Source organism: Vulpes lagopus, chromosome 18, assembly GCF_018345385.1.
Source record: "Vulpes lagopus strain Blue_001 chromosome 18, ASM1834538v1, whole genome shotgun sequence".
NCBI lineage: Eukaryota > Metazoa > Chordata > Mammalia > Carnivora > Canidae > Vulpes > Vulpes lagopus.
This window is the reverse complement of record NC_054841.1, coordinates 46,038,877-46,057,068: the sequence shown is the minus strand read 5'-3', so window position 1 is coordinate 46,057,068 and position 18,192 is coordinate 46,038,877.

The following is an 18,192-nucleotide window of genomic DNA, read 5'->3' as shown; positions in this document are numbered from 1 at the left end:
AAATTTTAAAGAGCACCCAAGAACAAAAACCATCTTCAAACGGTTCAGAGGTTTGTTTGCACTTGGCCTGCTGGAGACCAAGATGGGCTTGAAGTCCTGTGACTAGCCTCCTATTTTATTTGCTATCCTGGAAATGTTTATTATGGAAAACAGGTCAAGTTGGTAGTGGGGAGCGGGGTGGAGAGCCATGTCTGCCTACACTGGCTGCCGCTGGAAGAGGAGAGAAAGATAATTTTTGTCACTTTTCTAAAATGAAAGAATAGATGAGTATTTTCCGTGTGAATAGCAAAGCAGTCCCCGCATTGGATTCAAAGAGGTAGGAGAAAAAAATCAAAAAACATCTGCCCTAACTCTCCCACAAGAAACAAACACGGATAAATTGATTCTGGCAAATGAAGATCCAAGATACTTTCTATCCTGTGATGCAGGGATCTGACTACTGCATTTGTAGCATCCCTTTTGGAGTAGAAACATTTTAAATGTTGCATTTGGGTGATAAAAATAAAGTATAGGAAAACTGTGTCACTTGCAGAAAGGAACGGTTTCTTTGAACCTTTCTGCAGGAGCAGCGTCCTTGTCATTCTTGCATGTGTTCAAATAGGTGCCCAATCCATGGCTTCCTTTATTCTTAAATCTCCCTCATTTCCCTGACAGTGATCATGTCAGATAAGCTTCAATTTCCCCTAGAGAATGACTTATATACTGTTTAATTAGATCTATTTCCTTTTATTCCATCAACATAAAATCCTCACAGGGCTTCAGGCACAGGTCAAAATTCCACCTTTGCAGTGAGCTCTCAAAAATGTTTATGTGACAGTGCTTAAAGTCTAAACAGCAGCAATATTAAAGTGGAAATATTTGGGAAACTTAAAACGTCCATGGGGCATATCTCCTGTAGAGTCTGGGTGCTTGAAAAAGGAGAGATCCAGGAGTAGCCACATGGGGACAAAAGATAGAAGTGACAGTTTTGAAGGGAACCGACAGGGTGATGGCATGCCTGCCTACAAGATGAGTCACGTAGACAGCTGTGGGCAAGGGTTTCCTGCTGCCCAGAGGATGCCCTGGTGAATCAGACATGCCCTGCTGCAAATATTGACACGTCTGAGGCATTCACACTGGCCAGCCTAATTGGAACCAGCCTGAAGTGAACTGCCCTTGAATGCTTTGGAAATTTCTCATCCTCTGAACGTAGAACCTGGATATGAATAAGGATGTGGAAACCGAAGGACTAGAGGAGAGCCTTTTTCTCGAATTAAAGGCAATGCCTAGCCAGTCCAGTTTACCTGGATTTGTCTGATTTCTTATTAAAGATGAGTCCTTGTCAGGCTTCATTGTGTGCATGTGCGTGTACACACACACACACACACACACACACACACACACAGCCATAATTCAAGCGCTGGAAACTGGAGAGTGAAGAGGTTTTGCAGAATGATTGTTGTGATAGTAAGCTGGGCACAGAGAGAAGAACACAGAAACCTGCTGTCAAATGATTCTGCCCTCAGGCAGATGGACAGTGAAGCAGGAATCCTGTGCCCATTTTTGTTTACCTATTTTTGCATGCTCAAGATTATCATTGGTAGTTCGATGTCACTGATTTTATTTTTCATATCCCCTGTAGTATTTAGAAACATTGCTATTTCGGAATAAAAGCTTTGTTCCCTGGTTGTGAGTTTGTCTGTAGAACAAGCTCAGAAGTCTTGAAGGCCTCTGGAACTGCGCATTCTCAAAGCAGGGTCTCTGGGTTCGTTTAATATTTCATATGCATACTCTGATGTTATTTCTCCCCGAGACGCCACTTAAATAATTTTCCTTGTCAGAAATCAAGTGTCCTTTATGATGAGCTTTCTTTCAGGCACAAGTGGGATTTTTACTTGTAACTTTTTACTGATCACTTGTAGCTAATTACTGCTTGATAACTCTTTTGTCTGATTGCCGCAATATCCCGATGCCTGCTGTGTATACATATATATAGTGCTATGTCCGCAGCTTGGTGATGGTTCTGATTTTCGCCCCTCCTCCCCTATGTATGGGCTGTGGAGTTTTATTGAAGACCCGTAATGCCTCCGGTTTTGATTTAGTGTTTTGGAGTTTGTGATCTCATTGCCCGGTATGGAAAATATTAGACAGGGTCTGCAGATTGTATGCAGGCAAAGACCCGCATCACCATCACGATCTGAGGGCTCCTCCCTAGTGCTGCAATAAGCCGACTGCACAGCCATCTAGAATCAATGTTTAGTTTTTATGCCTTTGAATAAAGACCACTTCAGCCAGTCCTGCTAATGCAAAAAGTGTTCTTGAAAACACCGCTTCTCCAAGTGCCTGCACATTACAATCACCAGGAGGTAGGGAGGTAGGGGGAGCTTTAAAACATTTGATGCCTGAGCCCTACCCCCAGGGATTCTGGTTCGTTGTTGGGGTGCAGCCTGGACGCCAGAGTTTTGAAGAGCTGCCCAGGTGATTCTAATGTGCGGTAAAGTCTTGGAATCTTTGCCTTAGGGAAGGGACGATAGAATGTGATGCTTACTTTGCCACTGTTTTCTGGGATCACAACACATGAAAACATGTTTATTTTATTTATTTTTTTAAAGATTTTATTTATTTATTCATGAGAGACACACACAGAGAGGCAGAGACATAGGCAGAGGGAGAAGCAGGCTCCCTGCCTGGACCCCAATGAGGGGCTCGATCCCGGGGCTCCAAGATCACACCCTGAGCGGAAGGCAGATGCTCAACTGCTGAGCCACCCAGGAGCCCCTGAAAATATGTTTAAATCCACATTTAAAACATCCTGTGCATTTTTACACGGTGTCACTCTGGTTGTCAGAAACAGCTTGAAAGGAAACTGCTACCTTCTCAGTCCGTTTGCTGTTCTAGGTTAGCTTCTGTCTTAAAACAAGAACCCTGTCTCCCTGTCCCACACAGGTGATCACAGCCTCCTGGTTAAGCGTAACGGGGGCCACCCTGGAGCGAGCGGTTGACAGCCATGCCATGCCTATTGAAGAAGATGGACTTTGGGAGAGGTGGCAATGAATAAAAAACAGGGGCCCAAAGGGGGTCAGGATGATTGCATTGTCCAAGGAGGTGGGAGTCCAGCTAGACTTTTGAAGTCATCACCTAACACTGTATCCTAGACACCTAATAGCAGGGCAGGCAAAATCCTTAAGCTTCTAGTAGCATCTAAGAAACACTGAATCTGCATTTCAAGGTTTTATGATCATTGCTCTTATGGTTAGCATTATTTGATTGCCATGCATTTAGGGTAGGACAGCTTCTTTACAAAGGCTTTGGCCGTGTTGCCTTTTAGATCTCAGCAGTTCCTTTTCCCACAAGACTACTGGCTTGTGATAACAATAGAATTGTCAAAATCGTGAAGGGAGTGTAGAAAAAGGATGAGGAGAGGAGGTAAGAGAAAGAAGGAAAAATACTTCAGGAATCCTCTCTAAAGTCTCAGAAATCAATTAAAGAAAACTCCTTTTCATTTTTATTCACTTCGCCTTGGCGATAAATGTTCAGACTTAGCCTGCTTTATTTGACTTTATTTTTATTGCTTTATAAGCTTATGCATATTTCAAAATATAAACTACATTTCATTTTTAAACAAGTTCGAAGAAAATCTGAAAGTAAGTCCATTGCTGCAGGATCTAAATGTCCTTGACTTTTAAAGTGCAGGTTTTAAAGAGCCTTTTTGGCAATAAATTTTTGTTCCTAAGTCACCGATATGACTAAAAGAACAAGCACACTAATTCTGGTGGGGCTTTTAGGTCTTGTTTGTTTTTAAAAATCTTACAGGGGTGCCTCTTGAGATCTTAAAAATGTATATTTTACAAAGTATAGACCCTGTAAAAAATTATTTATATTCATTACTTTAGTAAGATGACACTGTTTATACTGTTCTAAGATAATGTTGAAATCATTTAAAGGTACGTGAAAATGAATAATAATAGTAACAATGAAAACTGAAATGCCCTTCAAATGATCCTGCATTTCTCAGCCACAATCAGAAGCTTAAAGGTTACAGAATCATAAAAAGGCAGTAACAGATGCTGAACACAGACAGCTACAGACCTGTAAGACCCTACAAACGGATATGCGGAGAAAATGAATTCTGACAGAGTTTCTAGCATTGAGACGTTGGCAAAGTGGATAACTGAATTAATAGCTGTCTGACTGGGAATTACTCAGCATTTGGAATATTGCCTCTTGACAGGCCAGCAGGCGAGAGATTTGCTCCCCTGTAATGGGGCAGCACCAGAGATGCCGTCCACCTCTCTCTCTGTAATAACACCTCTGTTTGAGCCAATACTCTGCTCGGTTTCATGTCTCTTTTGTAATTACGTTTCACAAAATACAACCCAGGTCATTTTGCGAAGAGCGGGTCTTTGCATGTGCAGGACATGTGTTCGTGTTTGCAATGTCAGGCAACTGATTTGGGCAGAACGAATCTGGCACTTTCATCTCTGTCTCTCTTTAAACTGAGGCGTAGGTTAACTCTGGAAGGGGGTGGTGAAATTGGCCGGGGCTTGGGGACCAGCAGAGCTCTAATTTGGATGAATAGCCTTAGGTGCAGTTTGATGGTGGTTTAATGGCACCGTAGGCTTGAGGTGCTCCTGTCAGTTGGGACTGTACTCACACTGTCCTTCATCACAGAGGGAATGGGGATGTAATTTGATGGCTCTCTGTTCTCACTGTGCTATTAGGGCTTTTATTTGTGTCTCTAATATTTAAGCTGATGGGAAGGTTGGGGTAATTTATTATCAAATGTGATTAGAGCTACTACTCATGGCAGGATCGTGTGTTTTTAATTGTGGAGTTGGCACAGAGAGTCTATACATCCTCTTTAAGCCTCACTATCTTTTGGATCAAAAATGCGCATGCACTTATGACCTGGCTACGGAAAGCACAATATTTATGAGTCTGGGCCTCTTATTAGTCCTAAAGTCCCCCCTTGGAATCCAGGCTCTACCACTTACTGAGCCCTAACACCATTGAGTCTCTGTGGGCTCACCTACAAGAGAGGGTCACAGTGAGGATTAACTGCTCCAACCATGGAAAATCCTTCACCACAGGAGGTGGTTAATCAGTGGCCATTGTTCTCATTACATTATTTTTCCATATTTTTAAGAAACTAATACATTTTAATTTTTGTCTCTTTTATAGGACATCTGTTAGACATGCAGTGGGTGATTTGCTAATAGAAATATTTATAAATCAAGTTGTATTAAATTGTGTCTTCAGAAGAAAACAGCTTAAAGCATTTTCCTGAATTTCTATTTGTTTGCCACATTCTTCTGTGGTTCTGAGGGACTGCACAGGACTGGCTCAGGGCACTGAAGTGACACCCATCTGGGACACAGGGTCTACTGCCAAAGGAAGGCAAGTAGCTGAAGTGTTGAGTGGCAGCTGTAAAGTCTCCAGTTTGAGGAAAGTAAGGAAGAAGAAAATCAATAGATTGGCTAGAGTTTTCCAATAACTTTGGAGAACTGTGGTTTTTATTGGAGCCAGTTCATCTGGAAGTGTTGGGCCCTGTGCCGACAGGATCCGGGCCTGTTGTGGCTTTACCAGCTATAATGTCACTCTCTTCCTTTGTCTGAGATAAGAAGGTCTTTTATTTCTGTGTTTACTTTCTCACTCTTGTGTCCTGAGCGGAGGGTTTTCCCTTGCCTGTCTGTTCTTTATCCCAGAGGAAGCACTGGGGGCTCCCTCAGGGCCTAGGCGTAGTGGCTTGTAAACCAAGTCCAAGAGTTTGGCGTGAACGGGGTTGTCTCCCCATGCAGGCCCCTGCTGTGAAGGCATGTCCCTGGCTGAAGGAGACTGAGGTTTGAGTCCCTCACCTGCCCAAGATTATCACTTTTTCCCCAGAAATGCACATCTCTCTTGAGCTGCCCCACATTTTTAACTTTTCCCAATGCCCCAAAGTGCCTCGGATCCAAGATTTGGCATCTTCCGTTCTTAAAAGTCAATACCCTTGAGATAATCAGGCTCCTTGTTATTTAGGCCTTATTCATGGATGCAAGTGCTTTAGTGTTCTGATGATGGCCTCTGTTTACTGTAGGATGGGCACTTTATGTACCAGGGTGGGCACTATTGCATGTTGCCCAGGTCCCTCACCCATTCTGCCCTCCAGCTCTGTGACAGTCACTCCTGCTGCTAGGAGTGGGCCCTCATCCCTCAGAGGTGTCAATCCACAAAACACTCCACAGTAAACCTCTTGCCACAAATCCCAACTCAGTCTGCTTCTTGGGGAACCCAGTCCATGACGTATATTATCTCCTTTACCAATCATGTGGATTTGTTCCAGATATGAAGGGTGGAGGCCTGGAGTGAAAATCATTGCCACCAAATCATACAGAGATGGAAGCCAGGGTGGCTGACTTCCAGCTGCCCCACCATCTTCCTGCCCAACCGAGGGAACTGCTCGAAACAGGTGGCAGTTCTCGGAGAAGGAAAATTATTTAGGAGGGAGGTGGGGAAGCTCTAGCAGGACCATCCCAGATTAACATCAGGGCTCTTAGAATCTGAGTAGCAAGAGAAAGGCAGTAAGTATGGAGGCATGGGGGAGGGGACTCTGGGACAAAGGCAGTGATTTAAAAATGTGGTCTGGCTCTGTTTCCAATATATGTAAATTTCTGGAGTGGAAATACAGCAGAACTCCTAGGGACTCTACAAATTAGAATCGGAGAATATGAACTGTGTTGGTGGGCTGTACCAGCTCTAAAAAATAGCTTCATTGAGCTAATTAATCAACCAGCTTCAATTACAAGGGAAACTTATATCTACTGAAAAATAAATGACTTTCAGACTCTTTAGAAGGGTTGCATTAATGGGTACTTCATTTGTGAAAATAGAAAATTCTTTCTATAATCAACACATGAATGGTGATTCAGGGCTAGTTTTTGCCTTATATAGACTTTATGCTTTGGTGACCTGTTTCTTAAACTTGGACATGCATCTCCAGCTGGTGCTTGGCCATGGGACAGAGGGAGCTTCCACTGGTGCTTGGCATGGGACAGAGGGAGCTTCCAGTCATGAGAAAGCACATCCTTCTGAAATGTCAATCTCACCCAATGATTTTGGAAAATAACATTATTTTTATATCAAAACAAGCAGGGCCCCTTTGTTTCTAGCAGCATTATTTATAATAGCCAAACTATGGAAGCAGCCCAAGTGTCCATCAGCTGATGAATGGATAAAGAAGATGTGGTGTATATATACAAGGGAATATTACTCAGTCATAAAAAGGATGAAATCTTGCCATTTGCAATTACATGGGTGGAACTAGAGAGTATAAGGCTAAGCAAAATAAGTCAAAGAAAGACAAATACCATATGATTTCACTCATATGTGGAATTTAAGTAACAAAACAAATGAGCAAAGCGGGTGGGGGAGAGAAAGAGACACAAACCAAGAAACAGATTCTTAACTATGGAGAACAAACTGCTGGTTACCAGAGGGGACGTGGTGGGGGATGGGGGAAATAGGTGATGGGGATTAAGGAAGGCACTAATGGTGATGAGCATCAGGTGATGTATAGAATTATTAAATCACTATATTGTACACCTGAAGGTAATACAACACTGAATGTTAACTATACTGGAATTAAAATTGAATATATATATATATATATATATATATATATATATATACACACACACAAAAAAAAAAGTTTCCTTCCTTAAAAAAAAAAAAAAACAAGCATGGATTCTTCATGTCATAGGATTCAAACTCTTTACCCATTTGAAGAATAAAATAGAAGATGTCACCCTGGAGCCTCTGGGTAGGCAGGGAGTTCCCCTTGGGCACCAGGAGGAAAATGGTGGTAGAAACCTTTGAGCCCCACTTGCAGGCAGAGTGAATAGTTCCGAGGTGGAAGAGGTCACGAATGGCCAGGGGCCACTGGGCGTTTGAGGAAGGAGTTAGCTTCTGAGATCAATCTTAAAGGGTGAGTGGATTTTGACAGATGGAGGCCCAGAGGGTGAAGGAAGAGCAGGAAGGGCCTTTCCATGAAAGCTAAGTGAGCAAAGTAAGCTTTCATGGGAAAGCAGGGGTGAAGAGTAACCAGTTTGGTTTGGGTGGAGAGTGGGGCCCCACTTGGAAATGGGTGGCAGGGGAAGCGGGACAGGAGATTGAGGCTGTGCAGTGGGGGCATTGGGAAATAAGTAAAGGGGCCCCAGGGAGGGAAAGCTGCTGAGCTGAGGCCCGAGTCCCAGGGGAAAGAGCACTGGCTTCAGAACTCAGACTCTGCATACTGAAGCTGACTCCTGGCTCTACCACTTTTCTCCTGTGGGCAAGGCAGCAAACCTACAGTTTTGCCATCTGGAAAACAGGATCACAATAGAACCCATTCCTTGAGGACATCAGGAGGTAATGAGATTAAGAAGATAAGGCATTTAGTAAAGTGCCAGCTGCATAGCAAATGCTCAATAAATGCTATAGTAACAATTACTGGTTATAATGTTATATAACACTTCTAGTGTGATATATACTGGCTAGGGTGGTTCTCAAGAAATCAAGGGGAAGCCAGGTGAACTGTGAGCTGGGAATGCCAGAGAGCAAAGTTATCCAGGCAGGCAGCAGTTCTGCTCATTGTAAAACAATCTTAGTTACTCACTAAGGCAGAATTTCTGCAAGCCGCAGCCTGCTGGCCTCCAATATGTTTATCCCAGAAAAACAGAACCTCATTTTAAAAACCCTTTTTAGTTGAGGTATGCTTTCACAACATTCTCTACCACCCTCACCCCTCCACCTCGAGTCCCACCTCAAAACACTCAGCAATGGGAGCAGCCATTGGAGAGCAAACTGGTGCTTTGGATATAATCTGGAGGGTCCAGGGCCTAGAGGGAAGCAAAGGCATCATGTCTAGGGTCTCCCTGGAGATTGATGGGCCAGACCTATGCGTGGGACCACCTACACCTACCAGTACACAGGTCTCTTCCCTGAAGAAGTTATAGACCTTTGAGACCATGGTCTACTTTACTCATTCTTTAAAATTTGATTTTAAGGATGACTGGGTGGCTCAGTGGTTGAACATCTGCTTTCGGCTCAAGGTATGATCCCGGGGTCCTGGGATCGAGTTCCCCATGGGGCTCCCCTCGGAGATCCTGGTTCTCCCTCTCCCTGTGTCTCTGCCTCTCTCTGTGTTTCTCATGAACAATTTTGGGGGCTCAGTCAGTTAAGCAGCTACTCTTGATTTCAGCTCAGGTCATGATCTCAGGTCATGAGATCAAGCCTCGTGTGGAGCTCTGTGCGGAGCATGGAGTCTGCTTGAGATTCTCTTTCTCTTTCTCCCTCTGCCTCTCCTCCCATTCCCATCCATGCACGTGACCTCTGTCTCTAAATAAGTAAGTAAATAAATAAATAAATAAATAAATAAATAAATTTACATTTGATTTTATTTTTTGTCAATAGGTAAGACATTCATAGGACCCAAGTATCTAAAAGATATAAAGAGCTTCCCTTAGGGAAGCCTTGTTTTCACCCACATCTTGTCCTGTTCCCTCCCTGAAATGTACAGGAACACATTCTTATCATTTGCTTTTGTGTCCTTTTACGCAAATAAGAGCACATAGTCTTTTCCCCCTTTTCTTCCACAAAAGGCAGAGTGTAGGCACATTGTTCTGCACTTAGCTGTTTTCACTTATCTTGGATATCTTTCTATCTCAGCACATGAAGAGCCTGATGTTCTTTTCTTAAGAGCTGCATAGTGTTCCACTATCAGAGTACCAGAATTTATTCAGTGTTTGAATTATGTCCAATCTTTGGCTATCTTGTGGGTACACAGGTATGCATCTGTGGGATACATTCCAGAAGTGGAATTTCTGTGCCAAAGGATATATGCATTGTAATCTTGATAAATACTGCCAAATGGCCCTCCGTGGGGGTTGTGCTATATTGCACTCCCCAAAGCAGCTTTTCTCAGCCAATCTGTTATGAGATGGATGGTGTATTATTGCGGTTATAGTTTGCATTTCTCTTCATATGCACGAGATGGAACATCTTATCACATGTTGAAGGCATTTTGCAGTTCTTTTTTTGTGAAATGTCTTTGCTCATTTTTATATTGGGTTCTTGGCTCTTTTCTTGGTTTCAAGGAAATCCTAACATATTAGGGAGATTCACACTTTATCTGTAATATAAGATGCAGATTTTTTTAAAGATTCCATTTATTTATTTGACAGAGAGTGAGAGAACACAGGCAGGGGGGACAGCAGGCAGAGGGAGAGGGAGGAGCAGGCTCCCCACTGAGCAAGGAGCCAGACCTGGGGCTCGATTCCAGGACCTCAGGATCATGAACTGAGCTGAGGCAGATGCTTCACCAACTGAACCACCCAGGTGTCCCAAAGATGCAGATTTTTCCCCCAGTTTCTCACTTGTCTTTGAGTTTCCTTATGGTGATTTTTTTTAACATAGAGATTCTTGACTTTCAGGAATTAGATTACTCTTTTTTTTCTTTAATTGTAAGGACTCTGGTCACCATTAGGAAAGGTTTCCTCCCTCCATGATACAAATCTCTCATGCGTCCATCTGGTACTCTCATGGCTCCATGTTTAACGTTTAATCTGTGATCCATTGTCATTAACCTGAGTGTGTGGTGTGAGGTGTGGGTCTATCTTTCTCCAGCAGGCCACCTAGGAGAGGATCCACTCACAGAAATGTCACTTTGAGCTGACAATGCACAATTCCTGGCCTGATGATGACTGAAGCTTCCTAACTTGTGCTCTTAGACTCTGACAATGTTATCCCATGCCATTCCTCTCATGTTAGGTGATTGCCTGGTGCTTCCTTCCATTTTCTTTTTAAGACTTTATTTATTTATTCATGAGAGACACAGAGAGAGGCAGAGACATAGGCAGAGGGAGAAGCAGGCTCCCTGTGGGGAGCCCGATGCAGGACTTGATCCGAGGACCACAGGATCACGCCCTGAGCTAAAGGCAGATGCTCAACCACTGAGCCACCCAGGCGTCCCTATTATGTGCACCTCTATCTTCCTCTTGCCTTGTGTCCCTATTTTTTGATACTAAGCTGTCAGCTCTACCTGAAACATGTTAGAGTTCAAAAGTTGTCTGCAGGCCTTTCATGAAAGGTGAAAAACTGTCTATAGACAAGATTGACAGCACCTGAACCCAACAATCAATCATATCACAAAAAGAGGAGCAACCAGACATTGTCTTCCTCAATATGTTGCTGTAGGAAGTCCTAGGCCGGAAGAGTGAACCTGAGTCTGATCAAAAGTCCAGATCAAATTACCAGCTTACAGGACATGAAAGATAAAGATTGTCATTGAATGCCCTCATGAGGATACAATTAGTCAAATCCAAAATGTAAGAAACTCTACACATTTGAGTGACCCAATTTATTCAACAAATAGATAGCAAGTTTTAAAAAGAGAGAACATATAGGGGCACTCAGCGGGCTTATTTGGTAGAGCATGTGACTTTTAACTTCAGGATCGTGAATTCAAGCTCCATGTTGGGCATGGAGCCTACTTAAAATTAAAATAAAATATTAAAAAGAGAGTAGAACATAAAATAGATTTAAAAAATAAGGTAAATAAAAGAGCCCAAAAAGATATATCAGCCAATGGAAAGAGCTGATCTTGACCAAATCCTGATTCAAAGAAAACAACTGCAAAAACCCGTTTATTGATCAATCATGAAAATGGGAACACTGACAAGATATTAAAAATATTAAGGTTACTATTAGTTATTTAGGTGTATAATGGTGTTTTCGTTTTTTAAAAATCTTCATCTCTCAGCTGTATATACTAAAACATTTACTGATAAAATAGCATCAGGGATTGGCTTTAATACAGTCCAACACACTTACTTGTACCCTAGTACATTTCTTACCCATGACTTCTAACTACATCAGGAGATGTTCAAAGTCAACAGGCAAGGCCTACATCCTTCCAGGGGGCCTCAAGCATTGAGTTTCCAGGAGGAATTTGCTGAACTTTCCCAGCACAGGGTCACATGAGCATAGGAGCATAGCTTAGTTTCAATATGTCTCTCAGTATGAGGGTTACCTCTAGGCAAGTTGGGTCATCACATGAATCTGATAAGATGCAGATAGTTCGGTGAGAGTTGACATTCTTAGTTTTTCTTTTTTTAAAAAAAAAAAGATTTTATTTATTTATTTATTATGAGAGACATGGAGAGAGGTAGAGACACAGGCAGAGGGAGAAGCAGGCTCCATGCAGGGAGCCCGACATGGGACTCGATCCTGGGTCTCCAGGATCAGGCCCTGGGTTCAAGGTGGCGCTAAACCACTGAGTCACTGGGGCTGCCCAACATTCTTAGTTTTTCATTGAAGACATTGTCAAATCTATTTTTAATACCTAGTCTCCTTTCTCACCAGAGCTTGGGAAGTGGTAGCAAGAGCCACCAACCTCTTCCTAAGTGTCTGAGGCACCGGAAAATTAAAAAAAAAAAAATCTATGTGGTCAATTTCAAATGGTTCTTAAAAGTTGTTTTATTCTCAAACATGGTTGAACTCAAATGGCTCTCCAAAGAATGGCCAGTCAATTTTTCTGCTCCTCCTTCTAAATGTCAGTTTCCTGCTCACCTATAATTTATCAATCTATAATTCCTGCTCATGTACAATATATAGATCTAAATTTTGAGGCTAAGTCTATACATGTAATATGAAGCATACTTTTCTAGTATTGATTTAATCATATCACCATGGGGATTACTAAAAACTTATCCATCAGTGTTCCCTGTATGATATCTCTGGGCAGGATTTTTCATAGACCCACTCCCCATTTGTCTTTCTTAAAGAACTGGCCTGCTTTGGGGCACCTGAGTGGCTGAGTTGGTTTGGTATCATGATCTCAGCGTTGTGAGATATAGCCTTGTATTGAGCTTTGTGCTGGGTGTGGAGCCTACTTAAGAATCTTTCTGCCCTTCTGCCTCCAAAAGGAAATAAATGCTCCAGCAAATATATCCAATATAATTGTGATAGTTGAACATTAAAATTTGGGGAAAACAGGATGGGTTCTACAGTTCTGCATTGGAGAGAAAACAGGCCAGTTCTTTTTTATTTTTTAAGATTTTATTTATTTATTTATTTGCTAGTGAGAGAGAGAGAGAGAAAGAAAGAGAGAGAGAGAAGTGGAAGGAGGAACAGAGGGAGAAGTACAAGAAGACTCTACTCTGAGTGAGGAGGCTGACCCATGGCCTGATCCCACAACCCTGAGATCATGACCTGAGCCAAAATCAAGAGTTGGATGCTTAACTTACTGAGCCACCTAGGAGCCCTCCTTTAAAAAAAAATATGTTCTAGGTCCAATTTGAAGCTTAACTCATGACTTCAGATCAAGAATCTCATGGTCCACCAACTGAGCCAGCCAGGCATGCCTGGAGCATTTAGGTCATAAACCATTTGTGACCTTGCTATTTTATTGGTCTTGTTGATATGGAACCCTATTGTACACTACCACATTTTTATTTTTTTAAAGATTTTATTTATTTATTCATGAGAGACACAGAGAGAAAGAGAGAGGCAGAGACACAGGCAGAGGGAGAAGCAGGCTCCATGCAGGGAACCTGACATGGGACTCGATCCTGGGTCTCCAGGATCACACCCTGGGTTGGAGGCGGTGCTAAACCACTGAGCCACCCTGGCTGCCCTTGTACACTACCATAAAATAAAGCCAAGATGTTGAATTTTCAAAAAATCTTGATATGTACAGTAGTGGCCAAACTCTACTGGGTATGATGGTGACAAAGTCAGATGTTGATGTGATGGAAGACAAAGATGAGTGATGGTCTGGTATCTGGGGGGAAGTCTTCCCTCTCTTGTTAATAGTCTTGTGTAAAACAACTATCTGTGAGTACATTTTTTTTTCCTCTGAAATGGAACATCAGCCATCCCATTTCATGTGCATCCCTTATCTCGTGGCTCACAAAGTTTTTATGGATCATGGTGGACAGCCAAGAGAGCACCATGTTAGTCCTGACAAGCACAAGCAGATCCTGCCTACTGCTCCACAGTGAAGGAAGGCAGCAACAATGGTGTGGTATGGAGCTCAGATATAGCAATGCCATTGTGCACCAGGCCTTCAAGTCAGCAGCCCTCAGATTCCTTCCTGATGCTTCACTTCACGTGCAAGGTAATTGTCCTGGGTCATCTCCACTCCAACACCAGAGCTGCCCTAGCCAAGAGCACCCTCTGAGAAAGAGCCACCGAGCTGGGTGTCCTGGGGGTCAGTGGTACCCAATAAATGAAGTGTGCTCCTGTAAGCCTGCTTCGCAACAGTCCCAGGAACAGTGGGGGGTGTTGGAGATGTTTTTTAATATTCCAGTTAGGAATACCCTGCATTGCGTTATACTGACAATTCAGGTCATGGAATTCAGGACTTGGAACTCTGAATTTCCTAAGAGTTGAAAAGCTTCCTAACATTGAAAAAAAGACTGACAAGAAATGAAAAAATAAAAATATGAAGATGAGGTGCTTTTAAATTAAAAGGATGCTTAGAGAGAACATTACTGCCTTTTCTATGTGCCTTTTCTATGCCAGACATTATTTTAAGCATTTGTACATATTATCTTATATGAGTCTCACAACAGCCTTTGGAGACTAAACTAATGTGGAGTTATTCCCATTGTACAGATGAGAACACTGAGACACACAGAGGGCAATGTGCCCCTGGCCACACAAACCAGAAAGTGGCTGAGCCAGGATTTCAACATGGCATCTGCCTCCAGGGTGTGCATTTATTTGCCATGCTCTGCAGATGGAAACGTTGAGAGTGAGGAACACTCTCTTCTCAATCCAGGAGGCTTCAACCTTCCTCAGAGATTTTATTACAGAGTCCGCTCAGAATTTCCCAGGACTGATTTCTGGCCAGTAGGCCATCCATATCCTGAGTGTCTCCTGCGCAGCCCCACCCCCACAACCCAACTTCCCCACCCCCCTCACCCTCCCTCTTCTCATCTGGAGATGTATTGACTGCTCACCAGTGCACCCAACAAGAGGTGGCTGGAGGGAAGCCAGGTGATGGTAGGCAATTGGGAAATTTGGCTAAACCTGGTTTCAAAACTATTTGGTAGAGAAGATGCTTGAAGTTGACTTATAAAGTGAAGACCTGGGATAATTTGAACATTTCCATTATACATCCATTACTTTCTAACTGGAGGTCTTGGGTCCCATGGACAACAGGTCCACAAACCCGTAAGATTGATTGGGAAACTGCATCTGTGTATTTTCTTTGGAGAGTATCTTTGGTTTTCATTATATTGTCAAAGAGCTTAACCTTAAAAAAAATCTATAATCATTATTTTCTTTGTTATTCAAACTTGTGGATGAATGAAAGTATATTGTGAAATAGGCTTGGTGGCAAATAAAAAAATCCTTTGGGGTAGCACAGTAAGTTTTATTGTTTCTTACCAGGAGTCAACTTAGCCTTTTCAAAAACCTATTGAACTTGGAATCTGAAGACTGTGGCTATTATGCCAGCTTAGCCATTGACCAGCCTGTGTCCCAGGGATAGTCTTGTACTTCTCAGTCTCAGCCAGCTTCTCTGTGAAGGAGCATAACAATGTCTATCTGCCTTACCTACCAACCATAGTGGTTCAGTTGTAGGTCTAAAAAATATGTAATTGCCTTGGGAAGTAATTTGACCCTATGAGTGTTCTGGAGTTGATACACAAAGCTGCCCTAAGCTTTGTAGAGTGATGAAGGACAAGAATTCATCCTGCCTCACTGAATACCCCATAAATCTTTCACTTCCATGAAAGGCGGGCATTGGAAAGACATTCACTTGTCCTTCCTTAGGTTGGAAGTTGGAAAACACTACTGTTTTCTCAGATTGCAAGGTGTCTGGACTCCCCAGTGACCCAAGAGCTGTGATATATGGCTGGCTGCAGAGAGAGGAAAGCCTCAGTGCTGAGGGCATGACAGGGATTGTGAAAGGCTCGGTCTCCTTCATCTTCTGGAGTCATCCTGCTTGGCCATGGCTCAATCCCAAGTTATGATTCACACTGACTATGGAGGAGTAAGATGGAGTCACACTACCTGGGCTGGGCCTAACCTTGCCCAGAAATTATTAACCAAACAAAGCCACTGCTTGCACACTCAGGCTTCCCTGGCAACAACTGCAACCCTGAAATGAACTGCCCATGCTCATTCATTTCAATGGCCCAAAAGTCCAGTGATCAATCGAGTCCCTGTTGAAGAATCCCCTTTTAGACCTCATAATGCTTCAGGGTTCTCTATTTGAAAAAATATATATTCTTTGGTCTGGTGGCTTTGTATCACTAAGTCTAATGACTGTTTCTATTTAATTTTCAGATGCTTAATTACAGTGGAACTCTTCAACACCATTAAATTAAAACAAGCTACTAGCTCATTCTTGATTGTGGCCTGGCATACTTCCAAATGACGTTTACAGCAATATCAGATATTTAATTTATACCAAACATTTTGTTAACTTCAGAACAAAATGGGAAAATGCCTTCCACAAATCCAATTGTGAGTTAGGAACACTTAAACTGGGGAGAGGGTAGGTGCAGCACATCCCATCTGCTAATGAGCTTTTAGCGTTTCAAGGAGACCAGAGTCCCTTTGCTTGTGGTATAATGATTTTCCAATTTGGTTTTCATAAGGACTGCTTATGTTACATTTTGTGAAAAGTAATGAAATTACTTATTTCTTGTAATCATGGTCTTATTTACATGGTCATGTGACCGAGCCTCTATTATTTGGACTTGGCAAATGAGCAGACATGCCACAAATCCCTGGCCTTTTGGTGTGGAAAGCAAGCTTTTTAGGTGCTACAAACCCCTGCCACACAGGTACGGTTGTATGAAGGAAGTTACAGCCAACATAAGGCCCCTGTAAGATAATATTCTTTGGGAATGGATGTTAGGAGTTAGTTTGTGTCTTTACAACATCAGTCATATGGGTATTGTTTGCATCTGACAGTTTTTCTTTTAAGATTAATGTGCTTATGAAAACCTTGTGCGTTACTCTACCAGGCAAGCTTGAAATCCATCAGCATTACCATCGGAATGACACAATGCTGGGGGAGCAAACCAAATGACAAACAGAATCTGGTTTTCAGAGGCCAGTGTGTGTTGAAGAGAAATGATCTGAAGCCAAATTTGGCCTCCTTCCATAAATTCCTCCTGCTGCACTGTTGGCACGGTCCACAGAAGGCGGGGGTGGGGGAGGGCAGATGAACATGGAAGGGGAGACAGTACCTCAGGGAGGGGCTGTCAGAAAGGAAGCATGATTGATTGAAAAACTTGGGCTTTATAGCAAACAATAATGATATGTAAAACTAGGTTGGGGAGAAAAACTTCATGAAAAATGGGACTTTTTCTGGATCATTAGGGAAAGTCTTTTCTAACATCACCATTTCACATGCAGTTGGTGATGTGCAGTTGAAATACGGGATGGGAAAGTTCAACATCTAGTTGATTTTGAGGAATAGGAACAGAAAGAGGGGACAGTGGCTCAAGGGAAAGAAGATTGCAAAGAACCTCCCTTAACATTCGGCAAAGGGACACATGAGCTCATGAGAAGATGATGGGTCTTTAGGCCACAAGGAAATCAAATCGATGGCCACCTTTAGAAATCATCATGTCTGTGGAAGCAGGAGATGTGTCAGGCCCTTGCAGGGCTCAGGGAAAACAATCATATTAAGATGGAAAACGGATGCCAGGCCCGGCAGACAGAATGGCAGGAGGTGCTGGCAAAGCCCCATCCCAGGCGTGTGAGTTGACAGTCCACTAAACTGTGAAAGATGAGGAGATTCTCACCCACCCCTTCCCATCATGTTGACTACCATCTTTTTTTACTTCAGACAGTTTTGCTTCACCCCAGCTTGGCCAGATCCTGCTTTCTTGGCTCAGAAAGTGGGTGGCCACAAATGGAAGAGAGAAGAGAGCAGCCCTTCTGAGTTTCCTCATTCTGTAGGCTTTCTCAATCCCAAATCACTTCCAAATGCAGCAGCCCCAGTAGAGCGCCAGGAGACCTGCTGCCTGCAGCCACCGCACTTCATAGATGTGATGAATCGGTGGAACCCTAAGGCAGCCGTTGCCGGCAGAGTGGGCCAAGAGGCTGTCACTGCTTGGGGGGAGTGAGAACACTGTGCAGCGGCGAGGCTGGGTTTTTGCACCATCCTGGCCCAGGCCAGCCCTCCCCAGAACACACAACTGGCTTGGGAGAAGCTACAGAAGACCAAGT